This window comes from Ambystoma mexicanum, chromosome 8 (assembly GCF_040938575.1).
Source record: "Ambystoma mexicanum isolate Mex_15411 chromosome 8, UKY_AmexF1_1, whole genome shotgun sequence".
NCBI lineage: Eukaryota > Metazoa > Chordata > Amphibia > Caudata > Ambystomatidae > Ambystoma > Ambystoma mexicanum.
This window is the reverse complement of record NC_090929.1, coordinates 105,099,248-105,125,436: the sequence shown is the minus strand read 5'-3', so window position 1 is coordinate 105,125,436 and position 26,189 is coordinate 105,099,248. Positions and strand designations below refer to the sequence as shown.

The following is a 26,189-nucleotide window of genomic DNA, read 5'->3' as shown; positions in this document are numbered from 1 at the left end:
TTAGCAGATCGCATGCAAACTGTGTCCCACTCCTTTTCACTCAGCTATAGTTTATATTTCATGTGTGATTCTCAGGTGTCCTCTTTTTCTCCTCATCTTTTTCATCTTTATTTGCACCTACTGACACAACTTATTGAAACACATGATGTACGTTTTTTATATATACGCAGATGACACGCAGCTGATCTTTTGACTTTATTTGCCAGTATGTGATCCCCCTTCAAAATTGAAAGCTTGTCCATTTGCTATTAATGATTCGATGACTGGAAACTGGCTGAAACTAAATGGGGACAAAACAAAGATCCTAGTGTTACGTTCTCCAAACCCTTCAAACATTTGGCACACAGATTTGTGGGCAAATTGTGTGGAACCATGTCCGCCTCCCAGTGTTTCAGTCAAGAGTCTCAGTGTCAAACTATTGTCCTCTGGCTCAGGAAAAACACAGTTTTATTCAGTCTGTAAATCAGGTCTTTGTAAGCTTAAACTCAAGAAAATTCTTCCTTTTATTCCATCTCTGCTCCGCTCCATGGTCGTCACCTCCTCAATTATGGGATCACTGGATTATTATAATGGAATGTATCTTGGTCAACCAGACTTTTTGATCAAACGTCTACAGACACTACAAAACTCTGCAGCTCGTCTTGCCATCAGCGCGTCTGGACTTTCGCACGTTTCTCCCTTGCTCCATCAGCTTCACTGGCTCCCTGTCAAAAGTCGAAGTTTAAGATTCTTTGCATCATGCACCGCACTCTTCATCAAGTTAGCACGGTTTTCCTCCAAGAGAAACTTGTTCAATATATCCTGCCTAGAACCTTGCGTTCCGCCTCCTTAAATCATTTGAAAATTTCTAGATTTCATAAAACACTTTCTGGAGGACGGTCCTTCTCGGTTCTTGACCCCATATTATGGAATTCTCTCCCATACAATCTTTGGGAGATTACGGACCATATGGTTTTTCATAAAGCTCTTAAAATGTTCCTTTTCTGATTTCTCTCCAGGTTCTCAGTCTCCCTGCAACTCTTTTGGCATATAGATGTGTGCAGGCCTTAGCTAGTGCCCTATAAATCTCAGTATTGAATTGAAATTTTATTTCTATCGTGCTCATCCAGAAGTATGTCAGAGTGCGACAAGGCAAGGGAGGGCAACAAGGGGGAACCAAACAACGATCTTACTAGGCCCAGTGACATTGAGAATGTGCACGGGCAAATACAATACAAGCTGCAGGGGTTTGTGGATTGTTCCTTAGGGTCATTGGGAGTAAAGAAATCAGCCTACCCAAACATGACTGCTGGGATCCAAGTTCTTGAGTAATATTTGCTTAATTGTCTGGTTGTAACGTTAATACATCGTCAGATTGGGAGGGGTCTGAGGGGGGTAAACCGCCATCTTTAGGTGGACAATGTGAATGGCTTGACATACCTGTTGCACTAGTTTGCACGTAAAGTTAGTGGCTTGATCCATTACGATCTCTTTTGGTAGCCCAACTCGTACCATGAACGGTATAAGGACATTGAACACTTGGGTGGCTGTTCTACCCTGCAAAAGGGAAAGCTTTGGGGTATCTAGTTGCGTAGTCTATTATCAGTAGGCATCCATGTCCCATACCAGCGGGGTCTAATGGTCCCAACAATGTCCATAATGATACAGTAGAAGGGTTCCTGGATCAACGGCATCAGTTGGATAGGTGCTTTTGGGACGTTGGCTTGGTTCTTTAGTTGACATTCTGGGCATGGTTACAGAGCTGGTCTATTTCTCTGTATAGTCCTGGCTAAAAAAAACCTCTAAGACTCTCTGAATAAAACCTCTAAGACTCTCTGAATATTCTTGTCAGTTCCTTGATGTTATGGGCAACTTCCATCACGGTTTTCTGAAATTTCATGGGGACTAAGAGCTGGCGCATGGGATCCCCATTTCTCTTTATTACAACCTGGTTAAGGTGACTTTTCCTTAATGAAATGGCTTCCCACTGACTGTGGACACTGACTGGCGTCGGTCTCCCTACCGTGTCGAAGAGTAGGATCTAGATCTCGAGACAACTGAAAGCTGTCCCCCCCCCCTGTTCGTCCATCGTTGATTGGACACATGGTTCTGTTATTCCATAGAGGTTTGTCTTTTTTTTTTCTTATTGGCAAAACTTTTTTTCCTCGATTGTTGGGTTCAATTTCTTGGGGAGAAAAAGAGGCATCTCGTTCCACCCCCTTCCTCTTTCTATCTCAATAACGATCTCCTTTAAACCGAGAGCATCGGAACCCAGGACGAGGAGCTAAAGCAGGAGGGCAAGACCGATTCCTTTAGACACTGTCATGATGCCCGCTCCCGGGGAGCCGGTTCAAGCCCTGCGTCCCCGAAAGCGGACATCCAGTCCCCAAGTAAGTACCCAGCAACCCCATATAGGGGCCCTTTGGACAGTGTCCTGGCGCCTATGGCACCAGGCTCATTATGGGAGTGCTTGGGTGCACTTACCTGTTGCAGACCATGCTGCAGGATCCCGGCCTCCTTGAGGCCTGAAAGGAACTACTTTACCTGTGGGACTAATTTACCATCCGGGCGTGGTCGGGGGAGGATACATACCTGATTGGAGGAAGGATATATACCTGGAACTTCTTCCAAGGCTATTTAAACCCCACCCGAACAGCCACACGTGCTTCGCGTTGTTCTGCATCTAGCAACTGGACACTCACCGTGTCTGCTCCTGCATCCTGACTTCTGCCACACCTGCCAGCATCCTGGATCACCTGCAAAGGAAGAGAAGAAGGGAAGAGAAGAAGAGAACAGAAGAAGGAAAAGTCCTTACCTGCTAAATCCGCATCCCGGAGACATCTCGCAGACAATCCTGAAAAGGAAGACTATTTAAAAGCTCATCGCGTCGATCGCTGCAGCGTCGCATTCCACTCACCTTTACAGGGCGCCTCCATGTTCAGCAGCGATCATCCGGATTCGCAGTCACGCCCCAGCGCCTAGGGAGAAAAAGACCAAAACAAAAGGTGAGAGAGAGAAGGGAATAAGGAAAGCTAAATCTCCATGTTAAGACTTACCTGTTGATTCATTCCCTCTTCATTTCGGGTCCGCGCCGCATCCTGGCATTTCCGGAACCCCGGCCCCTAAGGGGAAAAAGAGACATCAGCGTTAATGAGCGAATGAAAAGACATTACCAAAAAACGCTCATTAAAGACTTACCTGATTTCTACAAGGATTTCACCTCTCATCTCGGGTCGGTGCCTGTTCTCCGGCATTCCGTACCCCGGCCCCTATGGGGAAAAAGACACTAGCATTAGTACATTAATGCATGGACACAAGGGGAACCTCTTATCAAAAAACTTACCTGGAAGCCAAGCAAGTTTGGTTCTCACCAATCAGAAAATCCAGTGAAGTAACTGGATACCAACGCGCCCCTGCATCAGAAGCAGGATGGAGAGCTCGTCCTTCCAGACCCTAAGGTGAGACGCTACGAGGAATCACAGAAGGGTTACGAGGAGGGTGAGAGGGGAAAGTGGGAGGCCGATTGCATTACCCCGCAGACAGTTAATCCCCTATTTTCGCCTACAGAAGGATACTTCTGCGAGCCAGACAAGCCAGATTTGGGGGCCCGGTCCAGTCCGTCTTCTGAACCCTGCGCATGACCTTAGAAGAGGTCACAGCAGCGCGAACCAGGCCAGTTCATCCGTGGGAGTCAGGTGAGCGTTACAGAACGCGAAGCCTTCCTACAAATTCCCTCCCAGGCGCTATGGAAAGTTCTGAGACTGATCAGTTGGCCCAATTACTGGGGGAATTACGGGCCGAAGTACATGCTGCTCGTCAAGAGACTAATGCCCTCAGGAGGGAATTAATAATATCAAAGGAAAGAACTGATGACCTGGCCAGACAGCTTTTGCAAGGTCAAGCTGGGCAAACTCCTCTACCCGGTTCCGGAGGGAACCCCGCTCCTGTGGTTTCCAGTAACCCTGTGCAGATTAATCTACCTGGAAACATGCCGCTGGCCCCACCCGAACGCTTTGCTGGGGACCCCAAACGATTTGCCGTAGTCATGAATCAGTGTCGTTTGCACTTCCTATGCAGACCTGGGGCCTTCCCTAATGATCAGACCAAGGTAGCCTTTGTATTGTCATCTCAGCGGCCTCGCTGCCGATTGGTCAGTTCCACTGGTTACTCAAGATGACCCGATTCTCCGTGATTTTCAAAGGTTTCAAGCAAGCATGGAAAGGTTATTTGCTCGACACTCCGGGGCAGGCTCTGGATGATGAACTTCTATCCCTGCGACAGGGCAATCAGGACCTCCTATCCTATATTGCAACCTTTAATAGACTAATTGTGGAAACGGGATGGCCAGAGGATAAAAGAGTCACGTTGTTTTATCGAGGCCTACGCGGAGAACTTAAAGATGTCTTGGCCCAAGTTGTAAATCCGCCCCAAGAATGCACAGAGTATATAGACTTAGTAGTCCAATTGGATCACAGACTTCAAAACGGAAAAGCAGATCGGTCCAGGTTTGAGACCCGGGTGTTGGTCAAGACCCATGCTAATCCCAAGGGAGTTGAGGTCTCCGAGCCTATGCAAATTGGAGGGGTTAAAGGACCCTTAACTCAAAAGGAATGTGAAAGGAGGCGGCAGTTAAAATTATGTCTTTATTGTGGGAATTCTGGACACTTTCTACGAGATTGCCTGGCAAAACCGCCCCGAAAGGCGGTAGGAGCCGCTGATAAAAACCATGAAGACTCTATTTCGGGTAACGACCCCGCCCGACAAGTGTAGGGGTCCGCTTGCCGAGCTTGAAAACTAACTCTCAGACCTCGCATTTCATTGTGCCAATGGTTCTCGTAGATCCAGAACAGCCTAAGCGGTTGCATGCAATAAAGGCATACATCGATAGTGGGGCTATTGGAAACTATGTGGATCGTGAATTGGTCTCTAGGATTAACCTCCCTCTCCGTCCTAAAACCAGCTAAGATGTCATCACCACAGTCGATGGAACTCAAATTGCCTCTGGACCGGTAACACATTCCACTACTGAGGTGACTCTTATTGGTCCCGACGGCCATCGGGAGGGTGTTGTGTTTGATGTAATCAAGGCTCCACAGTTTCAGGTTATTCTTGGAATCCCTTGGTTAGAGACACATAATCCTCGAATTGATTGGCGAGCTAAGAGAATAACCTTCCCGGATTGTACACAAACCTGCTACCCAGAAAACCTGAAGATTAATCTAGCATCTGTAACCTCTGCCTCCATGCAACTACCCCCGGAATACCAAGACTTTCAGGACGTCTTCCAAAAGGAACAGGCCAACACGTTACCTCCTCACAGATCGTACGATTGCCAAATCGATCTGGTGCCTGGTGCACAACCCCCTTGTAGCAGGATTTATGCCCTTACCGAACCTGAGAACCTGCATTTGAGACAATATTTGGATCAATACCTAGCTAATGGTTTTATTCGCCCGTCAAAGTCCCCGGCATCCTCGGCTTTGTTCTTCGTGCCCAAAAAAGAAGGCGACCTTAGAACTTGTATCGATTACCGCGCATTGAACCAGATAACGGTTAAAAACCGTTATCCTCTGCCTCTGATCCCTGAACTCCTTGACCAGGTGAAGGACGCTTGCATATACACCAGGTTAGATCTCCGGGGGGCTTATCATCTGGTACGAGTTAAAGAAGGCGACGAATGGAAAACTGCCTTCCGTACTAAATACGGATTATTCGAGTACCAGGTGATGCCTTTCGGATTGTATAACGCGCCGGCTGCCTTCCAATACTTCATGAATGATGTCCTTCGGGAACTCATCGATGTTTGTGTTGTCGTATATATCGATGACATTCTGGTGTACTCCTCTTCGGAATCTGATCACAGAAAACACGTCAGGGCAGTACTTGAAAAACAGCGCCAACACAAACTATTTGCTAAATTGGAGAAATGTGTTTTCCATACCACAGAAGTCGAGTTTCTAGGTTTCATCCTGACACCCAAAGGAGTCCGAATGGACTCAAGAAAAGTGGATGCCATCCTCAAATGGCCACACCTAGCTCTGTAAAAGGGGTTCAAAGCATGCTCGGCTTTGCCAATTTCTATCGCAGGTTTATCCTGGAATTTTCACGCGTGGTACAACCCATTACTGCACTCTTGAGGAAAAATAAACGTTTTGAATGGTCTGAAGAAGCCGAGCAGACCTTTCAGGATTTAAAAGCTAAGTTTACCTCCGCACCTATATTGAAACACCCGTGTCCAGATCTCCCTTATGTCGTCGAGACTGACGCATCCAGCCTAGCCATGGGAGCTGTCCTGTCCCAAAGAGATCCCGAAACCAACCAACTGCATCCCGTAGCATTTTGGTCCAGAAAATTCTCGCCACCCGAGGTTAATTATGCAATCACGGACAAAGAACTGTTAGCCATTAAGTCCGCTTTTAAAGCCTGGCGGCATTATCTGCTTGGCGCTCGACATACCATCACAGTGATCACTGATCACCGGAATTTACAGTATTTGAAAACCGCCAAGGCTCAGTCATCACGGCAGCTCCGATGGGCTTTGTTTTTCGCTGAATTTGATTTCGTGATTACCTATCGACCTGGCTGCAAGAATGGCAAAACAGACGCCTTATCCCGAATTGGAATGGGAGAATCTGATACAAACTCAGAACCAGTACCAATAATTCCCGAACAGAGGATTCTAGGCATGACTTTGTTACAGACGCTTGAAGACATTCAAGCCAGAGTGAAACAACTCCTGGACCCTACAACCTTACAGGATTGGATACAAAAGGGATCAGACTTTACCATAGATAATGGTTTACCTTATTTCCAAGGACGCTTATTCCTGCCACATAAGGAATTACACAAACTAGTTATTTCCGGTTATCATGATACATTAATAGAGGGACACCCCGGTATTGCCAAGACAGAGGAAAAGGTGAAACGACAATTTTGGTGGCCCTCTTGGCGAAAAGATGTTAAATCTTTTGTGATGTCCTGTGGTGTTTGCGCCCAAAATAAAAAAAAGTCAAAAGTCAAAAGAAAAGACCAGCCGGTCTCCTTCAACCTCTAGACATGCCGCCAGCACCCTGGCGCACCCTATCAATGGATCTTATTATGGACCTGCCTCCTTGTTCGGGGTACAATACTATTCTGGTAATTGTGGATTTGTTTTCCAAAATGGCCCACTTTATTCCTTTGAAAGGTTTACCTTCAGCTTCTGTCCTAGCCAAAGAATTCCTCGAAAATATTGTTCGGCTACATGGATTCCCATCTATACTAATCTCTGACCAGGGAAGCCAATTCATTTCCCACTTCTGGCGCAAATGTTGTCAAATGGCGCAGATCGACGTAAGATTATCGACCAGTCACCACCCTCAGACCGATGGTCAGACCGAGAGGACAAATCAGACCCTTGAGCAGTACTTACGGTGTATGTTACAGCAATCTGAAAGCAACTGGAAAGACATTCTTTGGATAGCCGAATACACATATAATAATTCGGTACACTCTGGAACTGGCCACAGTCCTTTTTATACTTTGTTTAGGCATCACCCTCGAACCTCAAACCTTGACTCACCTCAGAACCTCGGAATGCCTGCAGTAGAACATCTGCATTCTACAATTACCCAAGCCTTCAAAGAGGCAACTACGCATTTACAACAAGCCAAGAGAAAATACAAGGAGAATGCTGATCTACATCGGAGTGAAGCACCTCCGTATCAGAGTGGGGATCAAGTGTGGTTAGCTACCAGACATTTACCACTCAAAGGGCCTCGAACTTTTAACCCAAAATATCTGGGACCTTATTCTATTACGGCAATAATTAACCCAGTGGCTGTTAAACTTGATTTACCAGCTAGTATGCGAATTCACCCTGTTTTTCATGTGTCACTTCTGAAACCAGTGGTACCCGGAACCCGACTACTCAAACCTCCAGAACCTATTCTAATAGATGGGGAGCCCGAATTCGAAGTGAAGAACATTTTAGACTCAAAAATGTTTAGGTCAAAACTGTTCTACCTAATTGATTGGAAGGGGTACGGACCTCAGGAGAGGTCGTGGGAACCCAGCGACCATGTGCATGCACCTCGATTAGTCAGGAAATTCCACCGACTCTTCCCAGACAAACCAAACCCCTAGAGGGAACAACCTTGGGGGAGTGCTGTCATGATGCCCGCTCCCGGGGAGCCGGTTCAAGCCCTGCGTCCCCGAAAGCGGACATCCAGTCCCCAAGGAAGAACCCAGCAACCCCATATAGGGGCCCTTTGGACAGTGTCCTGGCGCCATAGGCGCCAGGCTCATTATGGGAGTGCTTGGGTGCACTTACCTGATGCAGACCATGCTGCAGGATCCCGGCCTCCTTGAGGCCTGAAAGGAACTACTTTACCTGTGGGACTAATTTACCATCCGGGCGTGGTCGGGGAAGGATACATACCTGGAACTTCTTCCAAGGCTATTTAAACCCCACCCGAACAGCCACACATGCTTCGCGTTGTTCTGCATCTAGCAGCTGGACGCTCACCGTGTCTGCTCCTGCATCCTGACTTCTGCCACGCCTGCCAGCATCCTAGATCACCTGCAAAGGAAGAGAAGAAGAGAACAGAAGAAGGAAAAGTCCTTACCTGCTAAATCCACATCCCGGAGACATCTCGCCGACAATCCTGAAAAGGAAGACTTTATTTAAAAGCTCATTGCGTCGATCGCTGCAGCGCCGCATTCCACTCACCTTTACAGGGCGCCTCCATGTTCAGCAGCGATCATCCGGATTCGCAGTCACGCCCCAGCGGCTAGGGAGAAAAAGACCAGAACAAAAGGTGAGAGAGAGCAGGGAATAAGGAAAGCTAAATCTCCATGTTAAGACTTACCTGTTGATTCATTCCCTCTTCATTTCGGGTCCGCGCCGCATCCTGGCATTTTCCGGACCCCGGCCCCTAAGGGGAAAAAGAGACATCAGCGTTAATGAGCGAATGAAAAGACATTACCAAAAAACGCTCATTAAAGACTTACCTGATTTCTACAAGGATTTCACCTCTCATCTCGGGTCGGTGCCTGTTCCCCGGCATTCCGTACCCCGGCCCCTATGGGGAAAAAGACACTAGTATTAGTACATTAATGCATGGACACAAGGGGAACCTCTTATCAAAAAACTTACCTGGAAGCCAAGCAAGTTTGGTTCTCACCAATCCGAAAATCCAGTGAAGTAAATGGATACCAACGCGCCCCTGCATCAGAAGCAGGATGGAGAGCTCGTCCTTCCAGACCCTAAGGTGAGACGCTACGAGGAATCACAGAAGGGTTTCGAGGAGGGTGAGAGGGGAAAGTGGGAGGCCGATTGCATTACCCCGCAGACAGTTAATCCCCTATTTTCGCCTACAGAAGGATACTTCTGCGAGCCAGACAAGCCAGATTTGGGGGCCCGATCCAGTCCGTCTTCCGAACCCTGCACATCACCTTAGAAGAGGTCACAGCAGCGCGAACCAGGCCAGCGCCTCCGTGGGAGTCAGGTGAGCGTTACAGACATGTCTCTACCCGTGATTTTTATCTGTACCCCCTTCAATGGGTAAGGTTTCACATCTCCATTTAGACATCTAAAACCTACCGCAGGCTCGTTGTTGGCTATTGGCACCACCAGACAGTCGCTCATGGAGGTCTGTAGACTTCCGAAATCCACCATGGCTCTAGTGAGCTATCCGTCAACTTCGGATTCGAGAACACATGGTTATCTGGTTTCCTTCTTTAGCTCCCATTATCCATTCATTTGGTTTCTCTGATAAACTTTCAAAGAATTGGATGTCCATCGGTTCTGGTTTCCCCCTTTCTTGACCAATTGCAGACTATTTGATGCCACTTTACGCATTTGCAGCACTGTGCGGCCCTGGGAGCAGGATCCAGTGTGGGTCTGATCAATGACCCAAGGAGTTTGTAACTCTGGGGTTTCCAGGGTTCCCCTTCAGGCCTTCTGTTGGAACTCAAAGTATTTTGTCCTGGCAGAGTCCTTGCATTAGGTGGCATTAAAGGGTAGCCGGATGGATTCACCGATACGGTCGTTAGAAGTCCTATCCTGGCATTTTGGTAGGCCGAAGCAATATTAATAGCTTTGACCAAACTGGGTCAATGGTGTTGTTCCAGGACTATTTTTTTCAGTTATTTCTACAGTGGTTACTGTGTTGGACTATTTGTCTGCCAGATCTCTGACTCTGTAGAATAACTGTCATGGGGTTCCTCCGGGGTTCAGTCTCGGAACTTGATGCAATAAGATTCTTCATGGTGTCCCATACGCTCTACGATGGTTTTTTTAATGTCCATGAAAGGGGTGTCTCCGGTCGGGTTGGCTGACTGATGAGCACTTTGCATTTTCCTGGTCCTCAGTGGGGCGATGTACTGTCCCCATTTGTCCTGGGGCCATGCTGCGTTGCGAGCCATCCGTTAAAAAAGGACGAAAAAAATGTGAGGGATCTTCTACCATGGGTGCATTTCTGTAATATGGTAGAGGGTACTTGGGGTGTCTGTCTCACCATTGTTGTGTCGATCAACTGCGCCTGCTGGACAGGTATATCCTGTTGAAATGCTTGTCTGTTGGTTTGGGCTTGTTAGTTCTGTGGGTGTAGGGCCTGCTGCAATTGTTGTTGATCGCTCCATTCATGCCTTCAATAGGTTTTCCTTGGCATTTGTCAGAGGATCCCACCACTTGTGACATGTCGGACAAGAATGAGACCAGGAACCACAGGTTTTCTTTCTCAGTGTTTATTATATATAGGTTACGGCCAACAACGGCGCGGAGTCAGGGCAGAGTCTGAGGAGTTGGTGTGCTGTTCTTCCTCAGTCCGTCTACGCTGTTTACAATTCTGCTGAAGGAGTTTTTATCCTTCAAAAGACTTGTTCCCCCCGCGGAGCGGGCGCAGAGTCAGGGCAGAGTCTGAGGAGTCCGAGGCAACCGAGCAGCTTTGCAGCCCCTGCTCTTTGCCCCTTCTCTTTGTTTCCCTGCTCTCATTTCCACGTCGGTTTGCACAACCATGAGAAGCCCTTTGAGAATGCTAGACATGCCAGCGAACGCTTTCTTGAAGACGCGTGCTCAACTCAAACAGATGCACTGTACCGAGGAATTACAAGATGTACCTATCCACGCAGCTTCTCAGCAGTGTCGAGTTCACTGCCCAAGCCCAAGTCAGTCAGCTGTGCGAGCCTATCCAGAACGTTTTGGCCACTTTTGCTGAATGTTCTGATCTCACACCCCGTCTAACTGAACACATATGCCGCAACACTAGTGAAAGTGATAATACGAGCAATCCAAACACTAACACAAACATTGTACCTGAACATACTGATCACATTGGCGGCAAGCAATCTTTAACATCTGTCCTGCCGGCTCGCATGACCGTGCCCTTGGAAGTAGCTGCGGAACAAGGAGGGGCCGATTGGACTTGTGACGAGGGGGGCGTGTGTCTCACTAACACTGAAACTGTGTTGATCAAAAATGCTTCAGTGGAATGTTGCTCTCCTGCCCCCCCTCGAATGTGTTAACGGAGCCAACTGAACAGTTGCAAAACACCTTCAAAACACTGTTGTGTCATACCGTGGGGCTTGACGTTGCCGACTCTCCACAAGATTTACCGGGCTATTCTACGACTACTGACTCCTCTGCAATAGCGAAACCAGCACGGGATGTAGTTCCACCCAAGCCGGGGCGCTCAATCTACTTCAGCCCTGCTGCTAACCATTTAGAGACTGTTGGTGGTTTCTGCAGCGACATATACGTGATTTCAACCCAGCACTTCACCTAAGTCAATGCCTAGCGTGGGATGCACAATTGAAACCCTTAATTATATATTTTTGTCTACAAGTTCTTTTATTTCTGAATGATGTACCCTTATATCACACCCCTCTCTTTGAATCCCCCCTCGTCTCACTGAACCAGGAAGCAGGCTGTTTTGCAAAGTTAAAATATTTATTTTATGGATTTTCACAATATATATATAATAACACTATTTAATATGTATACAATGATCACCAATGGGGTGATGTCACAATCAACAATCTTTAATCAGAAGGAGTATGGATAGGAAAGAATGCAGCATAGAATAATATGTTGGGTTCAATCAAATGCAATGTCACTCTTTCCCCCTGCACACTACTCAATCCCCCCAATATGCAAGATAAAGAGATGGAAGGAGAGCAAACAGGTTTCAGGAATAAACACTCAACAAATGCAGTATTAATCCCAATTTCCCCCAGCAAACTCAAAGAGAAACAGGAATGATTGCAAACGGGTCAAATGCTTTTGAATGTGGCTTTGAATGAATGGTTGAAATCACTGAAAAAAGGATTTAATTCACTAAATTAGTTTCAAAACGAGTGGGAGCCGCATTGTATAGTTTCAGATAAACACTAGCAATGATGATTGAATAACTAGCAGATGGAAAACTTCATTCTGAGGTCGGATGCAAAGAACAGCTGTTTTACACGTGATGAAATCGAGCCAAACGAAAAATTTGCGGCAAACTTTTCCGTGCGCGGGAAGCGCGACTGCGGAAGAACTATAAGGAGTTGGAAAGCTGAGGATGTTAGCTACAATCCGACACTTAAATTTTGTTTCTAGCATACACGGTACGGAAGTTATGGAGGTTTTAGAAGAGGTCGGTTTTTCTCAGAAAGAGTTCAAATTTGCAAGAGAAAGATGCGCTTTTGAACATTACAAACAATATTTCTTTACACTAGGGAGTCTATGAAGCCACAAGCTACGCGACAGCACAGCCACCAACCCAGCAACGCCTCTGGATGGTTTCTACCTGCCGAGACGCTTGTCTTTCTTCAGCAAATATATTAGCGCAAAGATGATTTTAACACTATTATCATCAAAGGACTATAGGGATGAGAGAAAGATTCAGGTAAGAAAAGATTTTCTACAATGCAGTTCTGGATATAACAGAATGGGTTTGGATAGGATTACTTATGGACAAGATACTGGCTAGGGACAATTCTATGCTATAGATACTCGCAACTACTGTTTGGAATGGCCCGTCGGGGATCTGGTCAAACATTTTTGGACTGGAATTCTGCTAGCCCACCGGACAGAATTCAGGGCGCTCGGGTTCTGCACTCAGCACAGCACTCTGGACACTGCACGGCACTCTGGACTGGATCTGACGGGTTAGTTCTGGTTCACAGCTATCTGGTTCCAGCTCTGGTCTAATGGTTTGGATCTCTGGATTCTAGCAAGAATTCTTAGCAAGAAAACAGAGAAAGCACAGCCAGGCTGTTCTTTTTGGTGCCCCTTGGAGGTCTGGGGTAAAATCTGGTTTCAGGATTTTAAAAGGCCAAGCTGAGAAGGATTCAGCTTTGGAATTGGGCCTCTCTGCTTTCAAAGTTCTGGAGTCTTGGATATGGATTTCTCTTGCAAAGTGCTCCGCCAGCAATCAGTTGATGGGTGAATGTGTGTGTCTCTCTATGTCCTAAGCTGTCTCTATTTATGTATTTCCCAAAGGGGTGGGTAGGCTGAATTATACTAGGCACACCCTCTAGGAATCCTATTGGTTAGGGTCTGTCCTCTCCCCCGATTTGAGAAGAAAATCTGGTGTCATGAGGATGCTGTATTTTACAATCCAGGGAGAACATCCCCTTTGTTTCTGCACAGTAAATCTATTTTTCATATAAATCATATTTACAACATTACCAACTTACTAGCAATAACATGTTTACATCACAGATTTAGTGGAGCAAGTATTCATCCGAGTCCCATCTCGGTGAGAGCTTTGGTTCAGATTTGACAGTTTTTTGTGCTTTTGGTCGGGTACCCAATGTCAGATTTGTCCACATTTTTATACATATATGTGCAGGACATCTGGGCATAATCCTGTGAAGTTTCATATTTCTGGCATCATCACAATTGCTACAAAACCACAATTTCTGTTGTCATGTCCCGGAACATAGCACAGAGTTCTGAGTAGTTTCAAAATGTGACCAGAATTTTCATGTTAACCATACTATATTTTACAGATTTTTACAATTTTGCACAGTTCTCTGTGAGTCTTTTTAAAACATATACTTTCTTGTGTTTTAAGGATACACAATTGTCTGTCCCGCCCCCAAAGTTTTGATGGGCCAAGAGCAATCCAGGCCTCTCTTCCTGCTGGCAGTTTCTGTTGACACTTGCATCAGCATATTCTTTTCAGCCAAGGAAATCTAGTCTCTCTCAGGGGCAGCAGAGCAAAGTCCCCTCCACTTTTCATTAGCATCTGACTGAGAGTTCCCGAGGCAGAGAGCAGAAGGAAGGCACCTTTTGTTTGGGGCAAGCTGTGGAATTTGCCTTTGAAGCTCTGTGGCTGGCATCAGTTCACATTAACACACTTTGTTTAAAATTGTCTTTGCTAAAATAAACTTTACATTTTCAAAGATAGACACACAGATCTCTAATTCCAGTCTTTTTAAACATAGAAATTAAATAGTGGCAACCTATATCGCTTTTGATGGCAAGTCACTTCTTTTCAACAATTTGATTTTAATGGACAAGTTTAACCTCCTAATGCACTTGACAGCTGTCATACAGGCAGGCGGCGGTACTGCGCCCATATTCTGACAGATTTTAAATCTGCTTCTCCTGACATTGTGTGCTTATGGGGATTCCTTAAATAAGGTGATGGTTAACACCCAGCAAGGATGTTGGATGTTTTCAGATGTTTGGGAACCATTATTTTGCAATTTCAGCAGCCAAGGAAAAACGGATTTTAGAGCACTTCTGGCTTTCCTTGCAATGAAGCACTGCCTTTTCAGGTAGTTTCCTTTTCCCTCTGTGGGTAGCCCAATGACAAGTTTTGGCAGTGTGGTCTCCTGTTCTACCACTGACACAGGCAAGGTAGGTTGGCAACCAATTTTTCCGGTTTCACTGCGCACATCTCAAAGGTTTTAGTGCGCACAGGGCTTTTTGCGGCCATTTAATTGGTTCTGGTGAAAGCAGCGCACAGTGATGTCGCAGGGCACAGCCTAGTGGGTCAATACATCCCACAGACAATGTCTTCATAGATGCCATACAACCTGCTGTCTGTCACAGAAATCCCCTTAAGAGGCTTTTCCCCTCTTCCTTCCAGGCTGATCAGCCTCAAAGCTCTCAAAGGCTGAGTGTTACGGCCTCTGCTTAAGTCATAGAAAATCGCCGCAACTCATTGGACATTGCAGACAAGCTGATTACCGATTTAGTCTTGATCAACAAAACACGACAATCGCACAGAGTGGAAATCGTCGCAAGGGAAAACAACTCTCTATTAATCAAAACAAAAACAACTGACAGGATGCCTGAATGCTCTGCTCCCTTGATGAAGCCTTCTTATGGAGATGCCGGTGGCATTAAACGTAGAAGGAAGTGCACAAGTAGCTCTTCTACAATGAGATATTCACAGAGAAAAAAGCCGAAACATGTTATAAGCGGCTCATCCGGAAATGTCACTGCGCCCTTCGTGACCGAGAGTGGTTGGAAAACCTTGAGGGATCACAGTAAGTCGACTGCAGATTCTTCTCTTTCTGACATGTCAATGACCGATTCCTTTCTGATGGAACATCCTTATCCGAAAATCAGGACAAGCAGACGCTATCGCCGAAACAAACAAGCATCCTCCAATCTGAAACCTATGAATCCTAGGGACTCAAACTGGGCTGTGACCTTCAGGCAACCGTAATGGCTTCAATGGCCATATCAATTGCTCCCTTCACTAAACTGTATGAACATATCAATGGAAACAAAAGATCTCACAACTTTGATTGCAGTCTGTAACACTAAACTAATCGATATTGAGAAGAAGAGTACTTACTGCAAAGACGACCTTTCATCTTTAAGTAGCAAAATGGAGGTTATGTTAAATTCTATCTCCAGGCAAACCAAAGACAATAATGAGGACAAACAATTACTTGCAGACGTATCCAAGGAGGCACTGAAACTGTTTAGGACACAGTTGGAGCCTCCAATGCGAAATTCCAACATCGAACCACACTTATCTGGCACGGCCCAACAAGGCATAGAACAGGAGAGTATCCCGCCCACAATTACCACCAAATACGCGCCAACTTACGTCGGTCCACTGTCAACGTCCATCACAATATGTGATCCTGCTCTGACACAAGAGCCTTTTGGGCACTCGCAACTGGACCGGCGCGCGAATGTGGCCAGCTCTGTCGACCTTGCCGAGAGAATGTGCTGTTCTACTATGACACCGACTCAATCATCTGAACTTGAAAGGCTTATACCTGCATTATCGAAGGCTGTATTGACCCGAATTTCTACTCTGTCTGTGGTCAAACCGACTTTTGTAGGACCCCAATCGAAGATCAAACAAAAACTACACCTAGTGCCACCGTGCCGGCTGACCACGTCGACTCAGACCGTGCCAACAACTCTCACGTCGTGCTGCCAGACAATCTTACACGGGACTTACCATTGCAAGAATCAACTTCCTTCGGTGAAACCTTAATATCTACTCTTCAGTCTTGTAACTCTGCTCTTGCAAACCCACAAGTGGCCTCATCGTCAAGTATTCCACCTCTCAATGCCACAAGCATGAACACTGGCAACGTAACAGGCGCTGTTGAACACAGCTCCTCTAAGAGCTTGGAGGTCTTCGACATCTTCAAAGTAATCCAACAAACAGCGAACCCAATGACAACTTTCACATCTGGGAAAACCCAGACAACAAAAAGAAAAACCAAAAACCAACCAGCAACTGAAATGCGGCATGGGAATGGATCCAGAAAATTCTTCCGCAACATAAAAACGGTACATTTAACTGTTCATAACAACATTGGGTCGAAAGAATCTAACTCGCCGAAACAAAAAAGCGGCGAGGACCAAAGTCCTTACGTCAAAGCCATCGATTTAGATGAGCTTTCGAATGAAGAAATTGATATGGTCAACTTATCGATGTACGAAGATGAAGACGTCGATCACCATAATGACAAGGCATGTCCTCTAAAGATCTCATCCACTGAACCGCCAGCTCTTGAAACACCTACATACCATCACCTCGACGTACCTGTTAAGTCGTCGTTCCATGAGCCACCAAGAGCCTCCATCCAGTCCACAAGCCAGAGATTTTGTACCTTGGTGCAACCTGTTATCCCGTCATCCATCACTGAAAAATCCACTGGAACTCCCTTCTTGATAATGGCGGAATAACTAGCAAAAATCGTGGCAAATAAGTACTCTGCTCTGTGTGGTGTAACTCACTCATGCACGGCTTCCTCGGAACATCATAAAGATGACTCGTGCATAAATTTACCCCGAAAGACTGCGATGCATGACAAATTGACTCCTCGGGTTTCCACTGTGGAGGCAACTCACCTTGCACACAAACGAGTTATGTCAAAAATAACAAAAAAAAGTCTCCTCCAACCATCAATTGATTCTAGAAAAAGTAGATCCGCCTGATGATCTAATTCTGAATCTCCACTATATAACGAGGCTTTTCCATCTTGTGCCAAGTTTGAGAATGATACTTCCTGACGATCTGAAAATGGTGGAATTCTACACTGAAAAAAGAATTGACAAAGGTGATTTTGCACCTTGCATCAAACACAATCCGGGACATACTGTTGGAAGCTGGTCCGGTACTGTTGTCATTGGGTTTCGATCTATATATAATTCCTCAAGTCGTCACAACTCCAAAGCCTATAGATAATAGAGCTCAACACGAAGTCTTTCAAAAGTATCCAGCGATCCTTCAAACAGATGTAAAAGAATCACCTCTAAATGCTCCTTGGGCCACGACTTTTTGTGACACTGTTTCTATAAATAGCCCCGCGGAATGTGACAAATCTAAAATTGGCAAGCAAATAAAAATAACTATTGAAGGTTTAAGTGAATCCATCGACGTACTCGCTACCGATGGCAACTCCAATTGCCCCCAAGACATTGGAAATTGGTCATGGCTTTCCTCTGCCCTAAATACGAAGCAGAGTAAGTGACGCCAGGAACTTCATGACCTCTCGCCTTTGACTTTTAGATCTTGGAATATGCGTGGATTCGCACATCTGTTTCACACGCCATGGCTGTTCGACCTTGATCTTGCACGTCTACAAAAACATGGCTAACTGAATGTCCATTACTGCCACTGCTAAATCCTGCGTTGAAACAGCAGAAAGGAAGGCCTATGGCTGGTCTGTCAACAGCAGTTAAAAAATCATCCGGTCTCAGAATCGTAGAGACTAAAAATGTCTCTCCATACATCCAGACAGGCGAAGTGCTGCTACGCGGACCCTGTAAACCTGAGTTCCTACACATTATCAACTTATACTGGAACCAGGTCGCTACAGGAATTTAGCCATTTGTCGATCTTCTGACAACCATCTTTCGACAACCTTCTTGAGACCTCTAGTACAGACAAAATAATAATCTGTGGAGACTTAAATATCGACTGTCTGAATCACGACTTTAGCTGTTCGACAAAGACTCGAAGAGGGAAGGTCAATGATCTAGCGGCCCGTTCATGGTGTTCTGAAATGGATTCTCGTAGGATGGCACTGTTGAACGGGAGCCTTCCTGGCAACATCCCAGCTCAAACCATCTGGAGTCGTGACCAGCAATCTTCCACACTTGACTACTTCTTTGTCTCAGAATCTCTCTTAACAAAGGCAAGTTGTCTAGAGGTCAGCAAGATGGCACATAGCGACCACGACATGAGTTGTCTTGCAACATCAGAAACAGCTTAATACAGCCTACTTGGCCAAATCCTATTTCCTTTCGATCGGGCCGCATACAATTAAACCTCAAATCTACTGATGTTAATAAGATTGTTTCCAACTTAAAATCTGAACCGGATATGACAGAGTATCAACATCTTCTGTCACAATTTTCTGAACATAAGCAGGGCCTCAAACAGCCGAACTTTCGCCACAAACACAAGTTCGACATCCAAGTGCTGCAGCATAAACGCCAGCTGCGTTGTGAGATAAGAAAGATACCACGTGAAGATCCAGGTCATTACCACACCAAAAGAAAACTTGCAATCCAGAAATATAAGAATTGGACCAAGGCCCACAATTCTGTTCTACTACAAAATGACTCGGAGGAAATGTTGATGAAGCTTAAAAAGAGTTCTGGAGCCTCATTAACAACCTTGCAGCTCATCAGGACGCGCTACAAGTGTCAACTATTTCTGAAGAAACCTGGGTGAAATACTACACAGACATGTTCAGCAACAAAACAGGTGAAACCTCTGAACAACTTCCAAAGATGGTCACCTGGGACCTGAAATTTGACAAAGATGACATCCTAAACTCCATTAATAAATCCTGTGCATCGAGAGCACCAGGCCCTGATGAGCTCACAAACTACACCATCAAATGAAACCCGGGTGCACGGGCAGATTTCTGTGTTACGCTGTTTGAAAGAATTATAATCAAACGAGCCACGCCCACATCGTGGAAAAGCACCAATATCGTCCCTATTTTCAAAAAAAGCAATAGGTAAAATCTAAAAGATTATCGACCTATTGCCCTTCTCGATGTACTGGGTAAAATTTATGCGAGCCAATTACAACGAATGCTGCTGAAATGGTCAACTGAAACCAACCATTTAGACCATCGGCAAGCGGGATTCGTGAAAGGTGTCGGATGTGGCCTTAACACCTTCTTGCTGAACCTCTTGAGAATTGAATCAATTAGAACTAATTCCAAAATTCACGTGGCCGCGATTGATTTCTCCCATGCCTTCGATAGCGTCGACTGTCAATTCTTGTGGGACAAACTGAAGGCCTGGGAGTGTCCTTCAAGTCTACTGGAGGCCATCAAGGAACTCCACACTAATACGACCATCAAAATTAGACTGGACTATGGAGGCTCTCTGTCATCCGCAATAAACACCTTTAAAGGTGTTAAACAGGGCTGTCCGTGGCGGCCATTATTTTTAATCTCTTCATCTCAGACATCAGAGAAACATTTAATGCAGTGGCCGCCTTTTCTCCAAAAACCCATGGCTACCACATTGGCTGGCTTCTCTATGCAGACAATTTGATTCTTTTAGATGTCACACCCATCGGTCTGCAACGCAAGCTGGGCGCCTTGGAAACATATGTCAGCAGAAACAGACTCTGTATTAACAAAAAAAAATGTGAAATACTGACTCTCACCAATCTGTCAACCCATAATAGAAAAACAGTAAACAGGTCTGGCACCTTGAAAAAACAACTCTAAGAACTTCAACACAAATCAAATATCTGTGCATGTTGATAAGCTCCATCCTATATGACTGTACGTGGGTGGAAGCAACAAAAATGAAATGTTGACAACTCGGCTGTCAGGCAGCCATCATTAATAAAAAGTTTGGAAAATTCTCCATAAAGCCACTACTGAACTATTGTCAAAAGGTCGTGCTGGCTCTCATTCATGGAAGCCGAAAACATGTTAGGCTGCCCTTATGAACTGTGGAGTTCCTTGGAGAACATTTTCCAGACTAGAGCTCTTCATCTGGTTGTCCTACCTGTAACCTAAAACATGAATTAGGACTGATATCCATACGCGCAAGAGTGTTGGAATCTATTAAATCTGTACAGGAAGACTATTATTTCAACTCCGGCACCACAATTTAAAATTCTATACAAGCCTGACACTGACCCAGACAACATGGTTCTTTCCATGTGGAGCAAACTATGTCTCGAGGTTTTAGAAGCAAACGACATCAAGGTCACAACCCTGCTGGAAAATCCTGAAAAAGCAAAGCAAAAACTGAGGAGTGTAGACTGGCATCTAACTTGCTCGGACAGACAAAGCTCTCGCTTGATGACAGATGTTCCCTTTGAAGCAAGAGCGTATGACAAATTGCAGCCTTACTTGCTTCAATCGCCACACCAAAATTCAGGATTGCTTTTCATACAATTTAGACTTAACCTGTACCTTACCAAAGATTGTATCAGAACCTGGAAAAAAAATGAAAACGCAAACCTTACTTGTCGTCTTTGTGAGCAATCAACAGAGTCTTAAACATCTAATCTTGTTCTGTCCTAATCTTCGAAGCCTGCAAAGTCAGCTATTCGGGCCAATCTTTTGGCCACGACAAACTTACTTTGCCGAGGACTGGTGGACACTTATGTGCAAAGGGTCTGAGCGAAAACTCATGTATGGGCTGGTAAACTTTTTCAAAGACCTGAAAATCTGTTTAGTCAAATGTGACCATGAGATGTAAGATGCTGCATGTTGTGTGCCTTGAACTAGCTTTTTTCTTTTCTTTTTTCGTTTGAGTCTTTGCATTAATGTACTTATGAACTAATGGATGTATAGATCCATCTATCCCGACCAACTATAGGCCAATCACCACAGTACCCTTCCTACTAAAAATTATTGACAGAGTAGCCTATCTCCAAATTCAAGAATACCTAGAAGCTAATCATCTACTAGGCTCGCGCCAAATCGGGCTTCCGCCCACTCCATGGCACTGAAACAGCCCTGATAGATCTTAAAACTAAAATGGAGGAATTTAAGGATAATGGGAAAATAGCGCTGCTACTTTTACTGGACTTGTCAGCAGCTTTTGATCTGGTGGATCATGCAGTCTTATGCAACCACCTCAAGCTGGCTGCCAACTTCACAAGAGATGCTATAGCTTGGGTCCAATCCTTTCTAGCCAACCGGACCATGAGAGTGTTCTCCCCTTCCACTTGTGCCGACCCCATCCAAATCACATGTGGAGTCCCACAGGGCTCCTGTGTCTCACCCACTATGTACAACATCTTCACCAAGCCATTGTTCGACAAGTTGGACAGACTGGGCGTCACCTACACTAATTACGCAGATGACACCCAGATCCTCATACCCCTTTCGGGCAACTATGAAGCGGACTTGGCTCTGGTGAATAAAATTTACATCCTCATTCAAGCATTGATGGCCACTCATGGCCTCTGCCTGAACGACGATAAAACTGAAATCCTGCTCCTCGGTTCACACCACAACTTATCCAAACTCACCCCGGACTATGCCTCATTTAACATCGATAACAAAGGTTATGCGCAAGGTCAAAACTTTAGGTTTTTACCTTGACTCAGCTCTTACCCTCAAAAAGCAAGTGAACTCCCTCGCCTCCTCAACCACCTACACGTGTAAACTTATCCGTGCCGCCAGACCCTTCCTGTCCAGTGCCAGCTGCCTCACCTTGGCCAATGCCCTTGTCATGTCCAGACTGGACTATTGCAACGCCTTATACTCAGGCGCAAACAAGTCAGTCGCTGACAAACTCCAGAGATTACAAAATAACGCTCTCAGAGCAGCTCTGAACATCCCACGCAGAGAGCATATCTCCAAACACCGGACAGAAACCCACTGGCTAAAGATAAAAGACAGAATCCTCCTTAAAACTATTTCCCTCACCTCTAAATGCCTCAACAATCAAGCACCCCCCTACCTAGCGGAAAGAATCAACTGGAGACCCTCCAACCGACTGACGAGATCTGCCAACACCTTCCTACTGGAAGTCCCTAGATTCAAACTTACCACAGCGGGCGGTGTGAGCTTCCCAGTTAGAGCTGCACAATCATGGAACACACTCCCATCCGACCTTAGACGCCCTATACCCTACACTAGATTCAGATCCCACGCCCTCAAATGGCTGCACAACAACGACATGCAACGATCCTCATCCTAGCGGTAATGCTACAACCTGTTAAGATGTTATTCTTACGCGCTTAACCTTTGTTATTCTATATGTACTGTATCACCCATTGTAAGTAACCATTGTTTTTCTGTAATAGACTGTGTCAGGCATTGTAACTAAGCTTCGAGTCCTCTTGTATTGCTGCGCCCAGATGCCCACGGGCATGGAGCGCATTACCAAATAAATAAACAAATAAACAAACAAACAAATAAACAAATGTTAGTCACTTTGTAAAGGTTTTTCTCAAACCATACACAAAAAAACAGGTTACGGCCCACAACTTTGATGCATCCTTATTTTCAGCCTCTGGGTTTCTCTGGTATCTCTCAGTCTTCTCTTTCCTGGAATTGCAGCTTTTAGCTTTCTAAGGCTTCTCCTTTCTCAGTATGCCCATGTATATTCTTGTGCTTCATCAATGTCCTCTTCTCTCGAGTTCTGTTGAGAACATGACCATTGTGATGTTTTCAGGACTTCCTTTGATGTCCCCCTCACCCAATCTGCTTCCGGTGTAAGCTAGAAAGAGGAGTGCTGTGTACCCATTTCACCTTTCATACATGTCGTACCCTTTCTGATGAGATGGACTCCCTCCCCCAGCGACAGCCCTTCTTGCCTTCAAGTCTGCTGGGCCAGGTAACCCCCTTACAACCCCTGGTTCTGGTCTCTGGGCACCAGAGTGCAGGTGAGTGTTGGTATGGCCGCTTGGTTGCTGTGTTCTAGTGGGGCTTCCCAAGCCTGTCCATCGTTCAGAGACTCTCTGGGACTTCCCACCTAGGAAGCTTGCTGCAGAGCCTACCCAGGGTCCAATGCGGAGTTCCTCTTTTTATTCCTTTCAGATCTCAGCATTGGACCCTGGCTGAAAGTACAGTCTGCATTACATCTTCCACGAGTGAAGGAAGGCCAGGACATCCAAGGTGGAAGCAGGATCCCTCACCTAAACAGCTCCCAGAGGACAGAGGGAGATACTGAATCCAGAGGATCCTCCAAGCAGCTCCAGAAACAGTACCCAGCCAGCCCACAGCGTGCCCTGCTAAGCTCTGCGGCAAGCTTCCTAGGTGGGAAGTGCCAGAGAGTCTCTGAACCAAACCAAGGATAAAGAGGCTGCCTGCAACACTCTCCTCAGGTTTGGGCTGTCCGCCTTAAATGACGACAAGAGCCCAGTGAAGAAGCTAGGAGGAGTGCATCGACAAGCATCTACCAACGTCCGTCTTAAAAGACATTTTCAAGCGAATCGTACCCCTAGAACTGCAACCGACTGCACTGCTGACTGTTGTTACGCCGCAGTCGCCAACCATCCGAGATGCCCTGACCAGTGCTTCAGAACCGCTGACTAGCACTGAGACGATTCCGTAACGAGCCGCAATGTAGGCCAGCCTGCAGCCATCAGTCCTGCCTCGCTCGCCTAACTTCCTGCCACCTGATACACGCAGCCGTCTCCCGTCTTGAACTCTGTGGCAGAAGCTGCAAAGCTCCCCAAAACAGACTCGACCCTTTTGAGCACCAAGATCATCTACAGCACAGGGTACATTGTGGTTCTTGCCACCTGGTCCTTCCCCGAAGGCCCCCAGTGACATTTTACGACCCATTGCTCCCTTTGGGTTGAAACCAAGTATCCTTGAAATGGTGCGAATAATTACTCTACAGACTACCCTCCTGTCAGTATCCAGGGTGCATCCCTTTTCTTTCTTTAAACCGGCCTGTCCTCTGCATTCCTTCACAGGGTGGGTTATATTTTGTAGTGCACTAGAACGGTCTGTTGTGATAATAAAGTAGATATTTTTATACAACATTAACTGGACAGTCCCTTTTATCATTGGGTAATAATTGTATTTTCACTAAGTTGCAACTAACCAATGAGCCACAACTTTGCAGAGATAAGCCTGACGATTCGTCCACGTTACCAAAATTGGACAAATGTTTATATTTTGCTTGTGTTTCCAATCTGTTCGGATCCCTTCTGGTGTACTAGAGGTGTGGGGCTGGTGGTTGGTTCAGAAAACTTTATTCATCCCTGGACCACTGGCGCTTCGTCACACAGATGGAAGGTAGAGAGGAAAATAACCAAATTCAAGATGCATGCTGCAGGAAAGAAAAAAGGGACAGGAGTTGCCAGAAATTCCCAAGCAAGTTGCCCAAATTCCCAAGCAAGGAAAATACAAAAGGACAACTGGGAATAAGTGGGAACCCATGATGGACGGCTGGAGGTGAAGAGTCCACCAACCAGTGGCACAGGAAAGCAGATGGGACTCTACAACGCTGACGGCACAAGGACTCTGAAGACACTTCAAACCAGAGGTAGTGGGAAGGAAATCCTAACTGGAGGTGGAACATAAACTGAAGAAGTACAGGGAAAAGCACACAGACAAAACAGGAGTATGCGTAAACAATACAGTAAGCATGCAGCCGAGTCAGCAAACACCCAAGCTCAAGCACTAAGGACTAAGAAGCAAACCAAGAAAATCCACTGGGCAGGCAGCAGAGTCCAGCAACAAAAACAAGAACAAAGAGCGGACGGATATCAATCTGACGGGCAGGATTGGCGGGTCAAAGTCTCAGGAACAAAATACCCAAACATGAACCAGTGCTACCAGCAGTAACCAATACTCTTTGAGGAGGACTGCAGAGTCTGCACTTACTGCTTATGGATTACTGACCTATTACAAGAAAATAGCGGTGCCCGCTCTCTGCACAGTGCTGACCGGGGTAATGCACGGAAAGTAATCGGGATGCTAGGAGTTTTAGTTCTGAACTAGTGCTTGTGCAATGAAGATTCCACTTTCTCGCAGTTCTGAGCCTGCTGGAGTATCTGCCATGTGTCAGGCTAACTGCCAACCAAAGGGGGAGTCAAGGCAACACATGTAATGGCCATGGGTCTAAAGGGGCACACTGTCAAAAGGCCAGTTAATTACCTTGAGGGCATGACATTGTTTGAGTTTGAAGAACAGGGTCGTTGCTAGGAGGTGGAGGAGAGGGGGAGGGGTCTATAGCCCCGGGTCTTTTGGTTGTAGCCCCGGATAGAAGCTCAGAGGTTACAGCAGAAAGGCTAGCTAGCACCGAGTTCCAGTAGTCCCAACATTAGCGTAGCCTCAGATCTTTTCCAAATCTAGCAACACCTCTGTTGAAGAATCTGCATTTAAAAACAATAAAAAAAAAAGGAAACGATAGGTAGAGGGAGGCTGAATGTCTCATGTTGGTGACGTGTATTGACAAGGGATAAATGCATTGAATTATTACATACTGCTTGGAAAACAAATAATGTAACCAACCAAGTTTTGCTCATTATTAATATCAATAAAAAGTTGTATTTAAATTTTTATTTTTTTTAAAACTGCTTCAGCACCGCATAATACCACGACACTCAAACTAGCTCCACCCTTACATCTGCAAAAGAAAAAAGTACCTCGGGACTTTCAAAGTGCAGCAGCGGGTTAACTAGATGAACTAGACAGGCCCCCATATTCCACAAACCTCCTTTCTGAGACAGCTTCAATGTATTCTCTCAAAGCTTACAATTCGCCATGCACGCTCATATCATAGCAAGGCGCTAAATCGTTGGTTATTATTCCATCGATAAATCATTCGCCAACCATGATCAAAGCTCTTCAAATAC

General features: G+C 45.8%; 1 protein-coding gene across 9 annotated transcripts in view; it reads right to left on the bottom strand.

Annotated features, from left to right (window-relative positions):
- MAPKAP1 (MAPK associated protein 1) overlaps positions 1-26,189 on the bottom strand; it is a 1,504,770-nt gene that overhangs the window by 1,171,593 nt on the left and 306,988 nt on the right. The window lies entirely within an intron of this gene.